This window comes from Lithobates pipiens, unplaced genomic scaffold, assembly GCF_037356315.1.
Source record: "Lithobates pipiens isolate NorthernLeopardFrog02 unplaced genomic scaffold, aLitPip1_a1.2 Scaffold_18, whole genome shotgun sequence".
Taxonomy (NCBI): Eukaryota; Metazoa; Chordata; class Amphibia; order Anura; family Ranidae; genus Lithobates; species Lithobates pipiens.
The window spans coordinates 129,578,002-129,594,540 of record NW_027507758.1 but is presented as its reverse complement, the minus strand read 5'-3'; the positions used below and the strand labels follow the sequence as shown (position 1 = coordinate 129,594,540).

Genomic DNA, 16,539 nt, shown 5'->3' with positions numbered 1-16,539 from the left:
GAATATATATAGTCCATAAAAAGAAATCCAAATTGCAGAAAACTTTCTGTTATGTGAAAATTCAGTGTCCGTGTAACATAAAGCCTTCACCACACCCTTGGTGTTCGTGACCCCCCTCGTATGGAACACTCACCAGCTGTACTGCTCAGCACTCTTGTGTTGAGCCAGAAAAGCGTTTAAAGATCTTATGAATGGTGTTGATCAATATCCAGCAATCACTTGCAGTATAACTCCCTTCAGAAATCAATAGATTTTCATCTCAGAGTACCTCAAGGAGACAAAGAGACTTTCCATAGTGTAACACTGTAAAAATATTTTAATCTCAATAAAAACCACTCATTATTGCACTCACATGAACCAAACTTGAATGAAAGCACTTCAAAACACTCCACTTCTCAGCAACAGTTTCCTTTCCTCAGAGGCATCGGTGAGCACACTAGACACTGGCAGGGTTAACAGCATGAACACTGTCTCTATTAATGATAGCTGTATGGTACCTGACAGCAGTACATCAAGTTGAAATCAGCGCCAAACAAATCCGTCCAGTCCTCTCCCCTGTGTCTCCTCCTCTCTCCACCTCAGCTGTGCTCCTTAGTGTGTTACAGAATACTTGCCAGATAGCCACGCCCCCGACATGTTTCGTCACAAGACTTCCTCATGGGATACTTTATTATTTATTTATTTACTAGTAAATCACTTTTGTTTGTTTGCATTTTTGGTTTTATCCAGCTGCATTTACTCAAATTATAACATCCAAGATATCACACCAACACGTCAGAAAAATAAATAAAATAAAAAACAGAATCACTGAGTTGGTAAGGGATCACCCCCCCCCCCCCCTTCCTAAAAAGGACTTGTAAACTCAGTCAGGTGTAGTTAATCACCTTGTCAATGGCACACAAAGCCATTTCACGTTCAACTGTGACCAACTGTGGCCATTTTGATTAGCTCAACATGAAAAGAGCTTTACTGGAGCCTCTGGAAGTGCAACTGAAGCACACAATCAACTATGGGTGGCGAGGCACTATCAAAAGATCTCTGGGATAAAGTTGTGGAAAGGCACAAGTCAAGAGACATAGATATTAAAAAATCAAAGGCTTTATCAATGCCTATAAGCACAGTTAAGTCTATAATTAAGAAGTGGAAGGTATTTGGTACAACACAGAACCTCCCTGGATCAGGATGTCGCTCCAAACTGGGTGAAAAAGCCAGTAGGAAACTGGTCAGATAGGCTACTAGGGGCCTACAGCAACTCTGAAGCAGTTGCATGAATTTATGACAAAGAGTGGTTATTGTGTGCATGTGACAACAATATCACAAATTCTCCACAAATTTGGCTTGTATGGGAGGGTTGCAAGAAAAAAAAACGCTCCTCAACAAAGGCCACATTGAGTCATGACTGATCTTTGCCAAAATGCACCTTGACGATTCTGAGGCAACATGGAAAAAAGTGTTATGGTCAGATGAGAATAAATTGAATTATTTGGCCTCAACACCAAACGATATGTCTGGCAGAAATCCAATACAACTCACCATCCAAATGACACCATTCCTACAGTAAAGCATTGAGGCGGTAATAGCCTGTTATGGGGGTGTTTTTCTGCAGCAGGGACTATCGGGGACTATCAGGATAGAAGGAAAATGGAGGCAAAATACCATCAAATTCTCGAGGAGAAAAAGGTGAATGTCCTTGCATGGCCTAGTCAGAGACCAGACTGTAAGTATGTAATGTGCACTTATCATGCACCAAATACAGAAGAGTGCACCTACTGTATGTTGAAAAGAATGGGAAGTGAGGAAAAAGCTCTAGGACACAGAGAACAATAAAAATTTGGTGGAGAGCATAACTCTAATTTTACCCCATTCTCCTCACCCTTTTGTGGAACTCCTGCATATTGACTAATGTTATAACTTTTGCACCAGGCAATATGTAATGCTAAAATGCTCAAAGAACATAGCACAATTGTCCCAGAAAAAAAAGATAATATATGTAAGTGTCTCATCGGCACGATTATTATAATATAATTAATATCAACACCATCTTCCTAATTGTAAAGTTTGTTTACTTTCTGGGCAACTGCCATAGCTACATATTTAAATTTTATTCAGCATAAAGCAATGACATTAGTTGTTTTTTTTACCTGAAAGCCTTATGTCCTCATATAGATTGTAAAAACACTAGGCCCGCAAGTCATATCTTTATTTAATGTAGTGCAAGTGAAACTGTGCTTTCATATTGTGTCACTTCTATAACTGTATGATATGTAACAGTTCACCAGCACTGAAAATTAGAGACATGTGTGATTACTAATATTATGATAAGATCTCAAAGAAAAATAAAAAGCTTAGAAGCCATTATATGCATTTCCATTTACTGTGGACCCCATGCTGCCATAGATACAGCTATGTTGGTTTCTCAGTTTCTCAAAAACCGAACTAAACAAAACTCAGTTATTCATGAATTTTGAAAACAAAATATTGTGAGGAATATTTACAAACCAATTTACAGTTTTTATACTTTGGCAAAAAATGTGGATTTGTTCACATATAAGCTAACATAAGTTTTATTTTTTATTTATGTAAGTATTTCAGTATTTACAATTATGTACCTTAATGCATTTATAACAGTTATGTATTAATATACTGTATGCATTTTGCAGAACATTACTTACACAACAAAATGTGTCCTATTACATAATTAAAATTCATGCCAAAAGGTTTTATTTGTCCTGTTTGTTCTTTTTTTATTTTAGTTCACTATATTTGTTTTTATCTACAACCTTATCCTTTTGGCATTACTAAGGGATATCTAGTCTACTTGATCTATGCAGCCAACACAACTGCTATCACTCACTGCAGTGTAATTTGTATACAGCTAAAAAACAATGATACCAGTATTCTATAGTAACCCTTCTAGTCTCACTTTTCTTCAGAGCATCACATTTTGCTTTAGGAAATGCAGGTCTCTTACACTTTTCTGATCATATATAACATACTTTTAAAGTTCAAATCCAGGAAATCCAAACCAACTAATTATGTAAAAGGAATCTGTTTACCTTTATTAAAATATTGCTTATTTGTATTACTATTTGTAGAACTTTATGGTTGCTGCAGCCACAAGCATTTACTGCATTGTGCTTTAAGTGCAGGAGCTGGTGGTGATGAAGACCAGTTACCGCTGCTCTCTCTCCTTGACCAGGATGGCCACTTTTGTATCCGCCCCTTGTAGTTCTTACAAGGCAGCTCTGGTGTCATTACATCAGCACTGCCTGTGCTAGGTTGAACCACTCTGTGGAACAAGCACAGGTCTGTCACTGGCATTTCACTTTGATGGCCAACTTATGCTAATGTACCAGCAGGTGCCTAGCACCCATTGCTCCTCACTGCCTATATTCCCACAATGCTCTTAGGGCATGTAGTTCTGTGGGGCATAACCACATCTGTGGAAAGTGACAAAGGACCCCTTACAGAAACCTAATTATGGGGGTCAGAGATCTTTGGGGGTATAAGTGAGAGAAAAATTAATGAGGCTTGATCCCGAAGTTCATCTAAGTATTGGAACTCCAGGCATTATTTTAACTGGAGAAGAGATAAAGGTTCATTGAGATTTTTCTTGTTTTCATTTACCTCGTCGCACTTTCTGCAGACATGACAGAAAGCTTTTACAGGGACAATAGCTAGGGACCAGTCTTCCAATTGGGAAAGCACACAGCAGTAAAAACACAACAAAGTTTCTAATGCATCTATATTTTATCCAAAAAAGAAGGTTGTAGGATTGCCAAAAAGAGTCAGTTCTTCAGAAATAGCCAGTATTGGCATCTGTATTGGCTATGGAGACTAGTAATGTTTATGGGGAAATATGTTTGAGTACATTTCACCTGAGGTCATTGCACTCATTGATGTCTGCAAGTACAAGACCTTCACTGGAAGCTTTTATGCGTTATGGGTTTCCCCATGCTTTTCAAATATGAAAAATATTCCATGTTCTTATGTTATACTTTTAGTTAGCCTACAAAATGGCCACTGCCCCCACCTATAACTGGCCTATTGCAGCAAGGAGCATTGGAAGGGCGACATATGTCAAACATAGCTCCAAGCTCAAACTAACCAACCAGCCAGCGACCAACTGAATTGACCTGTCACACAAAATGCGTTAGGAACAGGGGTTTAGTCTGCACACATTTGCAAATACATGCGAAAGCTACAGGCCTTATCAAGGCACCCTGTTTTCTGTAGTCCCTAACCCTGACTTCTGGATCACCACAATAGGAGCACATGCATTATAATGGATAAGTAAGGACAGGTGGTCTGGAAGGAGCCCACCCTTCCTTAAAGGTACAGGGGCACACTGAACACCCAGCACATGGCAGAAAAGATGTTACTGTGTTGCCTGACCAATATAATCAAAATACATACAAGTGACTACTGCCCCCACTTATAACTGGTCTGTTGTAGCAAGGATCACTTGAAGAGTGACATATGTCAAACAAATACAAGGTGGTTGGTTTGAGGTTGGAAATCTCCTTGTATTTGTTTGATACATTTAGTTAGACTTATACTTGTAAGATTAAGTGAATATGTGGTGTGTGAATGAATGCAATAGTAATTTGCAAACTTTAACCACTTGTCGACCGCTGCGCGACGATGTACGTCGACAGAATGGCACGGGCAGGCATAAGGGCTTACATGTACGTCCTTGCCTGCCCGCCGGTCGGGGGCCCGATCGGGCCCCCGCCCGGTGCCTGCGGCGGTCGGTATTCGTTCGGGAGCGATCCCGGACGAGGGGACGGCCATTCATTCATGGCCACCCCCTCGCGATCGCTCCCGACGAATGAAAATGTCCCGTGACATCATTTCCTCTCCTGTAATGTAAACACAGGAGAGGAAGTGATGTATTCTCTCCTCCGTGTCGGTATTTTTCGTTCCGGCACCGAGGAGAGAGGTTCGGTGAGTTGCACCAACACACCACACATACAGTAGAACATGCCAGGCACACTCACACCCCCCCCTTTACCCCCCGATCACCCCCCCCAATTACCCCTGCCCCCCCCAGTCACAGTGACACCAATTGCTTTTTTTTTTTTTTTGCATTGGTGTCATTTGTGACTGTAATAACTGTTAGGGCAGTTAGGGTTAGCCCCCTTTAGTTCTAATGTGCCCCCCTAACCCCCCCAATAAAGGTTTAACCCCGTGATCACCCCCCGTCGCCAGTGTCACTAAGGCTGGGTTCACATTGCAGCGGTTTATGAGAACGAATGTGATTCGCACCGCACTGCAGTGCAAATCACATCCGGTCTCTGTGCGATTCGAGTTCAGCCATACAGATAGTATGGCTGAATTCGTGTCGCACCCGCCGCAAATTCGCACGGGACCCTTTTTTTGGCCCGCAGCAGAATCGGATCGCATGGGTGTTCACACCATGCGATCCGAGTTTGCAGATCGCACTGCGATATGCGAACTGATCTGGGGGTGTCATTAACATTTCACTGACACTCCCAGCAGTTCGCATAGGGCAGTGTGAACTGCCGCCGGGAGGCATGCGATGCGGGAACCCGCCGCGGATTCATGGCGTTCCCGCATCGCTCCAGTGTGAACAGAGCCTAATAAGCAATAGTTTTTCTGATCGCTGTATTAGTGTCACAGGTGACGCTAGTTAGGCAGGTAGGTATTTAGGTTCGCCGCAGCTTTTTATAGCGCCAGGGACCCCCATATACTACCGCATAAAGCCCCCTGATTGCCCCCTAGTTAACCCTTTCACCAGTGATCACCATATAACTGTTACAGGTGACGCTGGTTGGTTAGTTATTTTTTTTATAGTTTCAGGGCACCCGCCATTTATTACCTAGTCTCACTAGTGTACCCCTAAATTTAGGGGTGTCTACTTTCCAAAATGGGGTCATTTGGGGGGGGTTTGTGCCATCTTGGCATTTTATGGCCTTCAAAACTGTAACGCCCTTAGAAAGCCTGAAGGCGGTGCTTGGTTTTCGGGGCCCCGTACGCGGCTAGGCTCCCAAAAAGTCCCACATATGTGGTATCCCCGTACTCAGGAGAAGCAGCAGAATTTATTTTGGGGTGTCATTTCACATATGCCCATGGCATGCGTGAGCAATATATCATTTAGTGACAACTTTGTGAAAAAAAAAAGTTTGTAATTTTCCCGCAACTTGTGGCAAAATATAAAATATTCCATGGACTCAACATGCCTCTCAGCAAATAGCTTGGGGTGTCTACTTTCTAAAATGGGGTCATTTGTGGGGGTTTTGTGCCATCTTGGCATTTTATGGCCTTCAAAACTGTAATAGGTAGTGAGCAATGAAGTCAAATATTTACGCCCTTAGAAAACCTGAAGGCGGTTCTTGGTTTTCGGGGCCCCGTACGCGGCTAGGCTCCCAAAAAGTCCCACATATGTGGTATCCCCGTACTCAGGAGAAGCAGCAGAATTTATTTTGGGGTGTTATTTCACATATGCCCATAGCATGTGTGAGCAATATATCATTTAGTGACAACTTTGTGAAAAAAAAATAAAAAAAAATTAAAGTTTGTAATTTTCCCGCAACTTGTGGCAAAATATAAAATATTCCATGGACTCAAAATGCCTCTCAGCAAATAGCTTGGGGTGTCTACTTTCTAAAATGGGGTCATTTGTGGGGGTTTTGTGCCATCTTGGCATTTTATGGCCTTCAAAACTGTAATAGGTAGTGAGAAGTGAAATCAAAAATTTACGCCCTTAGAAAGCCTGAAGGCGGTGCTTGGTTTTCGGGGCCCCGTACGCGGCTAGGCTCCCAAAAAGTCCCACATATGTGGTATCCCCGTACTCGGGAGAAGCAGCAGAATTTATTTTGGGGTGTCATTTCACATATGCCCATAGCATGTGTGAGCAATATATCATTTAGTGACAACTTTGTGTAAAAAAAAAAAAAAAATCACTTGAGGCAAAAAAATAAAATATTCAATGGGCTCAACATGCCACTTAACAATTTCCTTAGGGTGTCTACTTTCCAAAATGGGGTCATTTGGGGGGGGGTTTGTACTGCCCTGCCATTTTAGCACCTCAAGAAATGAGATAGGCAGTCGTAAACTAAAAGCTGCTTAAATTCCAGAAAACGTACCTTAGTTTGTAGATGTGACAACTTTTGCGCAAACCAATAAATATACAATTATTGACTTTTTTTTTACCAAAGACATGTGGCTGAATACATTTTGGCCTAAATGTATGACTAAAATTGAGTTTATTGTATTTTTCTAATAACAAAAAGTAGAAAATATCATTTTTTTTCAAAATTTGCGGTCTTTTTACGTTTATATCGCAAAAAATAAAAATCGCAGAGGCAATCAAATACCATCAAAAGAAAGCTCTATTTGTGGGAAGAAAAGGACGCAAATTTTGTTTGGGTACAACATTGCATGACCGCGCAATTACCAGTTAAAGCAGCGCAGTGCCAAATTGTAAAAAGACCTCTGGTCATTTACCAGCAAAATGGTCCGGTCTGAAGGTGGTTAATATGCTACAGAATGGGATAGCCCCATTACAGCACTGAAATGAACAGAATTGCCAGATTCATCTTTGTGTATGGTTGTAATAGAAGTGATTTCACTAATCACATAATGACAGAAAAATACACTTCAAATTCTTGTTGTTCACAAGTAAGACTGAATAGTGAGTGACAATCTAATTTTGTATTGATATGTTGCAATCTGGTTTAATGTTGTTTGTGGAGGGTCATTTATATACAAAGAGGACAAAATTCAATGAGATGAATTTAAAAGACTGGAGAAAGCAGAATGCAGAACAGCTGTGCATGTCAACCAGTCAACTTCTAGCTTTCATTTCCAGAGCTTAACTGAACAAGCTGAGGCTAAAAATTGATTGGTTATTTTGATTGCACCATGTCAGTTCAAGTCAGTAGGACAATGTAACATTAGAAATGGTTATACCCGAAGCCTCTTTACTAGGGTTTTACCGATACTAGCATCGGTGCCGATACCGAGCATTTGGACGAGTACTTGTACTCATCCAAATGTTCCAATGCTTGAACCGATACCTGGGCAGTCACTGACTATCCAGCCATAACTGAATGGCGTAAACTGTGTTCACCATGTCTCTGTTTATGAATGAACAGGAGCCGCTGTCTCCTGTCCAAAGCTTCAGTGCAGCTGAGGCTTCTGAGAAATGGACTGGGGAAATCTGTGTTCTCAGTCCCTTTCTCTGTCTCAAAAAAAAAAAAAAAAAAAACCTACTGGCACGGTCCAATGTCACATGGCATTAAAAAAGGATCAGTACTTGTACTCGGTCTTAAAAAAGTGGTATTGGTGTAAACCTACTCTTTACTATAATTTGTGTATATTAGAGTTAGAAAATGATTGATTGAAACCAACAATATATAGTTATTTTTTCCTAAATTATTATACACCGAGCCCATGTTTTACAAGATGAATCCATTTTGTTTTATAGCCTCTCTAGTTGTATTATTTCAAAGGATTTTGTGAACCTATGGTAAATGAAATTTAGAGCATAGTAAGAGAACAGACAGGTACAGAAGCTAGCTAAAAGGGTCTCAGAGAAACACAGGATAAGTGTGGGTGTCAAGAAGTAAATATCAACTGGAAACAGAACTGCTAACTCCAGGCTATGTATAACAAGAGCAGAGTAGGCACATACACAGAAGACAAGAGCAAAAGACAGAATACACAGGAGAGGTACACCAAGACAGATATAAGGTCTAAAAGAGAAGGTCAGGTAAAGAGTTGGGCGAACAGTTTGAGCCAAGCAAAAGTTAGGCCCGAACATCCCCTGTGCACCTGTTTGCCCGTTCGAAGAACACCCAAATTTGCAGAGTGCTCGGCGGGAAGTCCGTCCGCTGAGTAGTGTTGCACAGTACATTCTAGGGCCCTAATTGAATAAAGCAATGCACCTAACTGCTAGTCAGGGGCAAGGCTTTGCCCAATCAGGGCACAGAGCACAGTCTGATCCATGATTGGACAAAGTCATGATGAATTTGAATGCCCCCTTTTGAATTGTCAGCCTCATATTTTCTGACTGCGATGCTGTTAATTCCCCCTTTTCTATTTTATTTATAGTTTTTACATTTCTGTCAGTGGCAGTCCTCAATTAAATGTGCACCAAACACCACTTTTCATTAAATAAAGTGCATCCCATTACACATTTCCCAGTATCTAGTAAATCTGGGTAATTATCCCCCCCATCATGTCTGGGAGGCCAACAAAGAGAGGCAGATGTTCCCATGACACTATAAGGGGACCAGCAGCGTCTGTGTCCACAGGTAAAGGGCGACATTGTCCATCCTCAGGCAGGGCACGTTTTTTCTGTTTAGTGATGTTTAGTGATGTTGCTCGTGCTATCCAGCCACAGCATGCAGAGGAGGTGGTAGACTGGCTCACTAAACCATCTTCATTCTCATCCTCTATCACCCAAGCTGACACTAGTTGACAGTCCAACGCAGCTGCCAGAATGGCCTATTCTGCCCCCTTGTCCACAGCTCATCCTTCCATAGCCACAGCATCATGCATGGAGTCAGCTGAATTACTTGAACACAGGGTCAGCCCTGCGCCCTCCAAGAGTAACTGTGAATTACAGGGTGCAGGTGCCACCAACACCCTAGGCCCAATTGTTCTGCACCTGTTTGAGGCTGTGTTCACACTATTGCGTGGTGCAGGTCAAAAAACACTCATAGGTTTATTGCAATATGTCATAAATAAAATGACACACCAAAAAATATCCATGAACAATGGTAAAACAATAGTAAAAGCAATGTGGGGTACAAGAAAGCTGCCAGACGCACGTTTCGACTCTAGAGGTCTTTAACAGGGGCTTGCTTTTACTATTGTTTTACCATTGTTCGTGTATTGTTTTTTGGTGTGTCATTTTATTTATGACATATTGCAATAAACCTATGAGTGTTTTTTGACCTGCACCATTTGGAGCCCCTCTGTTCCTTTTTTATATCTCAACCTGAGCATTGGAGAACAACAAGTGAACTGGTCCCAGATATGGCCATCTTGGAGTATTTACTCCTTGGAGCTCACTGATACAGTGTTGAGGACCTTCTGTAAGGATCCATCTAACCACTGCTCCCACACGGCATTAGATTGTAATTGCAAGCCTTTATAACCCACTGTCGTATGACATGTGTGTCCAACTATACCGGTAAGAGTACCCACCCTTTTTTCTTGACTGGTCGATGTTGATGTGACTTCAGACAACTAGTCCTAGCCTCCATTGTTGGCATCGTTTTTCCCAGATTTCTCTTTGTGTTTGGCATTATCCTACAGGAACATTCACCTGCACATTTGGGCTTATGCGGACTATTTCCAATATAGGACACACTGGAGTTAATTTTTTCAATGTGAACCAAGTCCTCCACTTTTTTCATATATTGTTTTGCACTTTTATGTAAATTTTATCACATTGTGCAGTGCTGTTTTATGTGCTGTATCACACTTGTATTTACACTTGTGTACATAATGTTTAGCGCTACACCAATCTTTTATCATTTTGCTCACTGTGGTGCAAAACATTGTTGTTTATATCCAAAGTCTGCCAAAGAGCCATCAGAATGTATTCAAAAAATCTTTAATCTTGTTTCCGAGTGCACTAAAATGTGCCCTCATTATGCAGACTGGCTGGCCAAGCCATTGTTTACAAAATAAAGGAAGCTAGCAGGGAAAATCAATTTGAAAGCCATTTTTTTCTTTATTTATGTTTTGCTGCAGCAAAGTCTATACACTGCACAGCTGTCCTACTTTACAGGCAGACTAAGGGGACCCCCTAGGCAGTATATTTAAAGGATTTTTTTCATTTTTATTGTTTCACTTTAAGCATTGTTAAAACCACTGCTTCTTTAAAAACAATATTTAAAAAAAAATATTTTTGCATTGAAACATGTTCCCCAGGACAGTACCCAGACCCCCCGTATCCTTTTTATGGCCAATAACTTTTTTTTAGTCTTCAAACTGGGTACGTTTGATTTTTCAAGTTCGGGTCCCACAGACTTTAATAGGGTTTGGAGCTCGGGTCTGAACTTTTGCAATGTTCGAGAGTTCTGGCATGAACCAAAACAGGGGTGTTTGGTCCAACTCTAGTTAGGTACACATGACAGGAAATGGAAGCAGAACCAGAGAAACGAAGCAGGTAAAGACTGAGGGCTCATTCACACCAGCATGCACACAACGGGGTTGATTTATTAAAGGCAAATAGACTTTGCACTTTGCAAGTTGTTCCAGAGCTTAGCAAGTGAGATAAATCTTAATTTTTGAAAAGAATACCCAATGACATGCATCGAAAAGTAAAAAAAAACTGCATTTTTGCTTTCACATGTTTGGATGATGAAAATCAGCAGAGTTTCTGCTCATTTACTGGATGCTTTTTTAACATTGTTTAAATTAAGCAAATATAACTATTTACATGACCGTATGTTGTGACATGGGGGGTTATTTATTAAAGGAAAATCCACTTTGCACTGCAAGTGCACTTGAAAGTGCACTGAAAGTGGACTTGGAAGTAAAGTCGCTGTAGATCCAAGGGGTACATGCAAGGAAAATAAAAAACAGCATTTTAGCTTGCACATGGTTGGATGATAAAATCAGCAGAGCTTCCACTCATTTCAGATCCACCCTTAGATTAAGAGTGACTACACTTCCAAGTGCACTTTCAGTGTGGTGATGCAGGTTGTATTGCGTTGCACTGCAATAAAATGTATGCCTGCATTATTTTATCATAATGCACAGGCAGTATACAAAGCAAAACTTTCTGCCTTGTCTTTGCATCTGGACTGCATTGGGCAATGTTACACAGTGCAGCTCAAGAAGGCTGGTGTGAACAAGACATTGAGTTGGTATGGTAGCAGGACTAGATATAGATAGAAAAGGAAGCAGAATCAGAGGAGCTAAAGAGAGATGAATCAGCAGACTGAAAATAATCCATAAACTGTCCATTTTAGGACAAGAAGAAATAAGGCAATAATGGTACACAGAACAAAGATATACAAGGCAGGAAGGAGAAACAGGATTAGATGGGCTAGGCTCGAACACAGTAACATGATCTCAGGATAAACAAGCACAAAGGCAGGGTTGTAGGCAAGGATACACAGGAAGTGACACACTGTCCCAGGAATCTGTGCAGTAATCTTAGCGATTACTCTATAACTAGCACAGAAGAGGAGAGATTGTAGACCTATAACACACAAAAAAACAAATACAAACTGACTCAAAAGCATAATGAGAACAGGTGGCAGAAACACAGAGGTCACAGGAACAAACACAGCTGGGTTTGTAAGCAAGGGTACACTGGTTTAAATGCCATGACAAACCTTGATGATGAGTAATGTAATTGGCATTCTTCATATGCTAAAATATTCTCCCCTTATTTATGCATGACTTCTTATCTTACAGAATTGGTGTGTTTACTTGGTATTGTTATGGTCTATAAAATAAGAAGTCATGCATAAACACAAGAAGAATATTTCAGCATGGAAATATGTATCCAATATTAATAATTAATAAAAAAAAATGTTGTTGCCATGTACCAGCATTTACACAATATCAATAATTGATTAAAATTTAGTTTTTTGTTCCATCAATTACACATAATTAATAATTGATTAAACATTGTGTTTATCATGTTGCAACATAATGTTTCAGTTTATTCAGAAATAGATTTGATATGGTGGATTAACCAAATAATCTGTATGTTTTGCACATTAGTTTTATTTTTAACACTAATATATGACCATGAAGAACCACACGTACTTTTGATAAGTTACAGTAATTCACTTATTGTAATACAGATTGATTAATCCATAAATAATTCATAGACCTGGGTCATGTTGTTAAAAGACAACCTATTATCAATTTATTTGACCGTGAGTAGGATACCCTGAGACATATAGCCCTGTAATGCAGTACTGATGTACCCCCAAATAACTGTGAAATGAACTGTGAAATCAACAATAGAATATTATAGGACAATAGGAACCCAGATATACTGTAAATGTGCTTGGCAAGCCCAAAACACTGTAATGCCGTGTACACACGATCGGAATTCCAGCCAGAAAAAGACAGATGAGAGCTTTTCATCGGACAATGCGACCGTGTGTATGCTCCATCGGAATTTAGTTGTCTAAATTTCCGCCAGCCAAAAATTGATAGCATGTTCTTAATTTTCCAGACGGAAAAACTTTCTATCGGAAATTCCGATCGTGTATATGCAATTCCGACACGCCAAAAATAACGCATGTTCAGATTCAACTACGAGACAGAAGCTATTGGCTACTGGCTTTTGAACTTTCTTTTTCTAGTCCCGTCGTACGTGTTGTACGTCACCGCGTTATAAACGATCGGAATTTGGTGTGACTGTGTGTAGGCAACACAGCTCTGTCAGAATTCTGTTGGAGGAGTTCTGTCGGAATTCCATCGGGAAAACCATCAGAGCTTTTTCTAACGAGAATTCCGATCGTGCGTACGGGGCATAAGACTTATAAAAGCAAATATATTTTTAAAAAACTTTGCCCATCAGAAAAGCATAAAATATACGACTAGATACAGACCCATCTGGCTTGATTACAATGCTATGACCCATGCCTGTGTTCTAACACTTCTTTTTCTTTAGGATAGGCTGTGTATAGCATATCATTAGTACTGCAATCGAGACAGCATTACTTACAACAGTAGTTCGTGCTGAGCATAGCAGTATAGGATCTGTGTAGGCTTCCAGAATCCTTCTCTCCATATAGACAAAAAAACATGTGGAACAAGCTGAAAGATCCCCACCACCTCCCGTCACCCTCTGGTGCCTCTCCTGGCTCTCAAGTCCCGGCGGGGAGCTCAGCAACCAATCCGGCAGTTACGCCAGCTTACACTAAAGATGTTTGGAGACCAGATCACGATGAGCATTTGCATCACTTCCGCTATTAGGGCAGCTGTAAACGCTGCCTTTTTTTCTGGAAAGCATGAGATCAATGTTTTTTTTTTAATCACATGCTTTCAAGGGTGGAGGAGAGATCTGAGGTCTTAAAGACCCAGGGGTTTCCATATAGAGGACTTGTCCTGCTTTATTTCTATCACAAGGCATGTTTACATTTCTTGTGATAGGAATAAAAGTGATCTAAAAAGAAAAATTAAAGGGACAGTTTAAAAATAAAAAAAGTTAACATGATAAATAATAATAATAATAAAAAAATATATATTGAAAGCACCCTCATGCCCCTGTACTTGGGCGCAGTGGCAATTGCATACATAGGTTGCGCACACATATGTAAATGATGTTCACATTACGCATGTTATAGGAAGAGCAATAATTCTAGTGCTAGACGTCCTCTGTAACGCTAAACTGGTAACCTGTAAATTTTAAAGCATTGCAATTCCACCATTTTATTCTCTAGGGCACCTGCTATATATATATATATATATATATATATATATATATATATATATGTTTGGTGGTTCTAAGTAACATTCTAGCAAAAATTACAGTTTTTTACATGCAAACAAAAAGTGGCAGAATAGGCCTGATCTTCAAGTGGTTATGTATGTAAAGTCCTGTATGTAAAGTCCCTCCAAAAACAAGGCCATATGATCTACATTAATTAACATCAATGGTTTTGAGGATGGTAATGTCTATAAGTAGAGTTACCTAAAGCGAAGGAACAAGGGAAGTAAATAAGAGAATAAAGTAAATAATAGACATGTGCATTCGTTTTTGTCCGAATGCATTTTCGTCGGAATTTCAGCTATTTTCATTTTCGTTTTGACAAACGATAACGAAAGCACAGAATCCGAAAAACGAAAGATCCGACATAAATAAATGCTTTATTTTCGTTTTCATTGTTACAACAGTTCGAGATAGAATAGGAGATTCAACGTGACTCTGACAATAGCAATCTGTGTCTATAGAACCTGTGGTCAAATGTGCCTAACCTTACCTCTATTAGTCCAAGATTATATAGAGAAAATATTCGAGAGAAAAGATTCTGCAAGTTATTGTCCTAAAAAGTGTTTGGGGACCCGGGTCCTGCCCCAGGGGACATGTATCAATGCAAAAAAAAGTTTTAAAAACTGCAGTTTTTTCGGGAGCAGTGATTTTAATAATGATTAAAGTGAAACAATAAAAGTGTAATATTCCTTTAAATTTCGTACGGTGGGGGGTGTCTATAGTATGCCTGTGAAGGGGCGCATGTTTCTGGTGCTTAGAACTGTCCCTGCACAAAGTGTCATTCATGCAGGAAAAAAAGTCCTTTAAAATCACTCGCAGCTATTATAAATTGTCGGCTCCATAATACAGAGAACACTCATTGAAAGTCATTGATAAAAAATAAAAATATTTTTTTTTTAAAAAAAAGCGTGCGGGTCCCCCAAATTCAATTACCAGGCCCTTCAGGTCTGGTATGGATATTAAGGGGAACCCTGCGTCAAATTTTTTAAAAAAATTGACGTGGGGTTGCCCCTAAATATCCATACCAGACCCTTCAGGTCTGGTATGGATATTAAGGGAAACCCTGCGTCAAATAAAAAAAAAATTACGTGGGGCTCCCCCTAAAAATCCATACCAGACCCTTTATCCAAGCACGCAACCTGGCAGGCCGCAGGAAAAGAGGGGGGACGAGAGAGCGGCCCCCCTCCCTCCTGAACCATACCAGGCCACATACCCTCAACATTGGGAGGATGCTTTGGGGGTCTGTGACCCCTCAAAGCACCATGTCCCCATGTTGATGGGGACAAGGGCCTCATCCCCACAACCCTGGCCGGTGGTTGTGGGTGTCTGCGGGCGGGGGGCTTATCAGAATCTGGAAGCCCCCTTTAACAAGGGGACCCCCAGATCCCGACCCCCCCTGTTTGAAATGGTAAGGGGGTACAAAAGTGATTGAATGGTGAAGGAGCAGCAGCACACTGAGAGATATCCCTCTGATCATTCTACTCTCTCCAGTCTCCTTTCAGAATGCTCCTTAACAGCTCAAATATACTACAACACACCTAATGGCTGCTAGTGTTGCTCCACAATCTCCAAGTCAGATACTACTGAATATGGGAACATGCATTTAAAATGGCATATGCATATCTGGTTTTATATGCACTTTAATATACTTTATCTGTGTATCCAGCTGTTTGTCTAGAGTTTTGTGTGTTTGACAGTTGCTTCTTTTTAATGCTAAACTTAATATAAATGATATAAGATAAATTTTAAGTTCCCTCATTCTGTTTTCTAGACTTCAAAGTGTGAAGAAGCGACTGCTTTAAATTCCCATCAGTGATAACACATGAAAACATCAGCCTAATATGAAGCAAAAAAAAAAAAGGTAAGTGGAAAGAATATTGGTCTGTCTCTTTTACTTTGTTTCATTTTTGAGATGGCTATTTAAATAGAGATGCAGAGGCAAATCACTTTAAACAACATAATATGACAAGCTCATGGTAACAACCTTTATAATCCCTTCATTGCGTAACTTAAAAATGCGCCTGAGTACAAAAAGGACTGCAGATTACATTTTTAGCTAATGTGTAAAATTTATTTATCCACAAGCATTTAAA

General features: G+C 40.2%; 1 long non-coding RNA gene across 1 annotated transcript in view; it reads left to right on the top strand.

Moving 5' to 3' along the window:
• The window catches only part of LOC143987414 (uncharacterized), a 319,148-nt gene extending 302,842 nt beyond the window's left edge, over positions 1 to 16,306 (top strand). The window contains exon 5 of the long non-coding RNA XR_013276646.1: positions 16,218 to 16,306. This is a non-coding gene — a long non-coding RNA (uncharacterized LOC143987414). The remainder of the gene's footprint in view (positions 1 to 16,217) is intronic.
• The last annotated feature ends 233 nt before the right edge of the window (positions 16,307 to 16,539 follow it).